A 4,229-nucleotide genomic window follows, 5' to 3' on the forward strand; every position below is an offset into this window, starting at 1 on the left:
AGTAGCATTACATGTTTTTAGGAATGCATCAACTGTAAAGGATTTAGTATATTGTCCAATATTGTGTCATTGGCTACTTCCTGGTGGCTAAAATGATAACTTTGATAAATACACATAACTTTTGAAAGTGTTTATTAAAATGATGCTTCTGAATATATGATGATTCAGTCAGTAAATGCACTTGCCTCTAACCCTCCAGAATTCAGCCTCCAGAATTCCACATAGTAGGAGAGAACCAAACATGAGTGCTGTTCTCTGATGTCCACATTCACACTGTGACATTGATTCCCAAAGCTAAACTCACAAATGAATATACAAATTTCAAAAAGATGTCATTTGAACAGAAGGATGATGGAAATTATACTGTTTCACCACCTACCAGCCTTTTTTATGGGACTCCAGGTGGCTTGGTAGGAAGGAATTCTGTACAGTTGTGTTGTGTAGCTTACGGAATGTGAAGAGATGCATTATTTTTAGTACTAGCAAAGTGTGTCTGTCTTAGTCAGTGTTCTATTTCTGTGAAGAGACACCATGAACATGACAACTCTTTTTTTAGGAGAATAATAAAGCATTTTTATCATTAATTACAAATTGCTATAGCTTATTTAGCCATTCTGATCAGTTAAGTCTAACAATGGTGATTTCACAGGTAATCTCTGAAGTTGAAGTTGGCATGGCAACTCATTTTTTTTTCCACGAATAAAAATATTTTATTATAGAAAAAGCATCCCATATACAGGATTCTGTAAACACTGGTAGGTGAACAAGTGCAAATTCAAAAGTAAATTCAAAGTAAAGAGGCAAAATCTATAAGCATTTTGCCTTTAGGAGAAAATGTAATTTTCCAGAAGTGATCCCATGCAGGCACAAAAGTGGCTCTGCCTCCTGGGAAGGGGCGGCCCTGCTGTGCTCCCTGCACCCACCTCAAACTACAGAGGGCAGTAAGTGATAGTGAGTGCAGCACTAAAACTCCTGACTCAAAGCAAAGGGAATCACACTGTAAGCTGAAGGCTGTGCTCTGAGCATTCATTCATTCTCCCTAAGACACGCCCTATGTCTGAGAGGGCGCCCCGCCCTCTGTGGTGTTCCTACAGCATTTCTCAGGCCTGCTCACTCTCCTGAGGTGCTGGATACAGTACTAAGGCACTGTTGTACCCACCCAGTCTCTTCCATCTCCCATGGAGAGCCATCTAATTTCTGACTTTTTAATACTGTGTCCCTATTCTGCACCTCCTTTAAGGTGTTTCCATCCACTACACAGGCTACAAGGACATACTGAACAATCAAGCCTCAGGTTCAGGTTATCTTCTACCCTGCTTTACTCTGAGTAAAGTCACTTTTTTCATGAGTCTGTCTGTGCACACAGCCTGACTTTCTTATTCAGGCACTTACAAAAGATATGTAAGCTCCAAATCCATTCTTTATTAGAGAAGTCCTCTTCCTCTGACAGCCAGGAACCAACTCCAAAGATGACTAGAACCAAGTCATTGACCCTGCAAGGAACACTAAACAATGTGCCCACTCTGGGAACAGCAGGCAAGACTGCAGTGGGGCACCAGACCTCAAGACTGAAATGTAGGTAAGGGTGGGCCTGAGAGTACAGAAGCCTCCTCTCCACACGGCCAGCCTGTGTCCCAGGCCTGCCTTCAGTTCCCACCATCCATTGCCACCCATGAGCCTTTACTGCCTCCTACTCAAACTCCATGGGCTGGAGCCACTGCAAGGTAAAGGCGTGGGGTAAGACCTACTTCATAAAAGGCAGGGACCCAACTCCTAAGGACAAAGAAATGACTGCTCACACCTCAACACTACACACACAGACACAATCACACTGCAGTGGCACCGATGGATCAGCACAGGGGAAGCACCACTGAACCAGGGCGTGGGCTGCTCAGCCCTTAGTGGGCAGACATAGCACCAACAAAGTCAGGGCCAAACCTGACCTCAGATGTGAGCCAGTAAACTCCCGGAAGTAACTTCTGAATGTTGGCCTTCCCCTCACCAAGACAACAATGATCACCACAAAAACCAGGGTTGTTTAGTTACACTTCAGTTCTTTTCTGAGCAAGGTAGATCTGCCACGGTGAAGATGCTGTGACACAGAAAATACCCTTCTTCCTAAGAACAGCCTTGACGTCACTGCCATCAAGTGACAGTAGTCAACCAACTCTCCTGTAGTTGTACAAGACCCAACCAACTGCACCAGACACAAAATGTATGTTTACCAGGGCTGGCTAGGCTGGTCACCTAATTACCACAGAGTTTCTTTACCCAGCCAGAGGCAGACTCAGAAAAGGGTATAACAACAACTGAGAGGGGACAGAAATAGATGGGAGGAAGCATCTCCTTAGGATGAGAAAACACAGGACAGGTTGAGGGTACCCACAAAGAGAAGAGCTCTGGCAACGGAGAGGCAGGTGGGATTGTCCCTAATCTTGGAAGTCATTAGGAGCCATCTGAGAGAGTGGAGCATTTAACCTCTCAAGTTCATCCACTTAAGGTGGGTGGTGCATTATTATCTCCTGGTCTTCCAAGACATCCTCTCTAGCAGCCACCAAATTAGTGAGGGATTTGCTGCGAACACAATGGAAATACACATGGTGAATCTTTCCTTCTTCCTTCTCCCAGTACATCTGGATAGAGGGGGCTGTACATAATTGTAGATAACTTCAGACCTCCCACCAGATCTCCTCTTAGTCTTTTCTTTGCAGGTAGGGTAGCCTTCAATTCTAATGCGAATGTTCTTCAGGCCCGTTCCTTCAACACTGTTTTAGCAACATCCTGAGTCTCGATGTATTTGAAGAATCTGTAGAGCTTGGAGCTGTAGAGTATTTGGGAATACTTTTCCCCCATGGGTGGGGGGTGGTCTTCATCCCAGTCCAGAGTCCTCATCTGTCAGCATGACAATGTGACACTCTCACTCCCCTTTCTTGGCACAGCCCCCCATGGTGGGCAGAATAAGTTCCTCGAGATAGTGATCAAACTGCTTGTGGGCACCATCGTTGCACAGCTCATGGAGTAAAGCACTTAAATCTTGACATCGGATAGTGTTGAAGTCAAAGTTAATTCAGAGATAGTCACACGCGTCTCTCAGATCTGGGATAGAGATGCCATCAGGACAGTTGATGGTGCCAGTTTTGTAATAATCCATCACTGTGTGGAACACAGTTGGCACTGATCCTTTTTGCAATCTCATACTCTTATCATTGGGTCTTGTGAAGTTGTATTCTCTTCCTGGTCCAAACATCCTTCCCAACATGGTATCCGGATAAGCGGTTTACCACAAAACGTGTGCCATCTACAAGAAGCGTCACTTTCTCTGGGGCTTGGGAGTGAGAGCTACCTCCGAAGCCTATGGCAATGTTTCCAAATCTGTCTGAAACGATGAAGGGCTTGTGGTTCTGCTTGCTTCAACTCTGGAGGCTATCTTCAGGGAGTGGCATTATTTGAGGATACTGAAGGCTTGCTGGCCGAGGGGCATAGCCAAGTGCAAAGTCTTCATTCCTGATAGCTAGGGGATAAGTGAGAACATAAAGTCCAGAGGACACCAAACTGCTGCTTTCTTTCTCTCGAATGGCAGCTTAGGTTTTATCTCCTAGGCAGCTGAGCTTTGGCTGCAATAACCTGTCGCCATCACTGCCCTGTTGACCATTCATTCTTAGAGAGGAAGCCGGCCCTCTAGGCCCAGAGTCCCGACACCACCCGGGATGCCAGAAAGCAGCTACCATCGCCAGGATCCACTGTGCTCCCGGCATGGCAAATCTTATAAAGTAAAACATTTGATTGGGACATGCTTACAGCTTCAAAGGTTTAGACCATTGTCATCATAGTGAGAAGCATAGCAGCATACTGGTAGACATGATGGAAGATGGAAGAGAATTACCAGACAGTTCTTTATATGGATCTCTAGGCAACAGAAAAAGAGACTCTGGGTCTTGCCTTGGTTTCTGAAAACTCACAGCCAACCCCAGTCACTTAATTCTTCCAGCAAGGCCACACCCACCTCAACAGGGCAATAGCTCCTAACATTTCAACTAGTGCACAGCCTGTGAGGGCCATTGTTATTCAAACCACCAGAGTGTCTAAGTTATAATCAGCTTAACTTTTCCTTTTTCCCCTGGCCCTGAAAACATTATGTATGGCTTTATGACATTTCTCTGATTGCTCAACATTGAACTGGACTGGGTGTTAGCAGAATACATAGTTCAGAGACTTAAGCACACCACCCC

The 4,229-nt window shown here is 45.2% G+C and overlaps 1 pseudogene; it reads right to left on the bottom strand.

Moving 5' to 3' along the window:
• Positions 1-2,429: 2,429 nt before the first annotated feature.
• On the bottom strand, positions 2,430-3,666 carry LOC127214588 (BTB/POZ domain-containing protein KCTD20-like; annotated as a pseudogene).
• Between the last annotated feature and the right edge of the window lie 563 nt (positions 3,667-4,229).

The sequence above is a fragment of the Phodopus roborovskii genome, unplaced genomic scaffold, assembly GCF_943737965.1.
Source record: "Phodopus roborovskii unplaced genomic scaffold, PHOROB, whole genome shotgun sequence".
Lineage (NCBI taxonomy): Eukaryota > Metazoa > Chordata > Mammalia > Rodentia > Cricetidae > Phodopus > Phodopus roborovskii.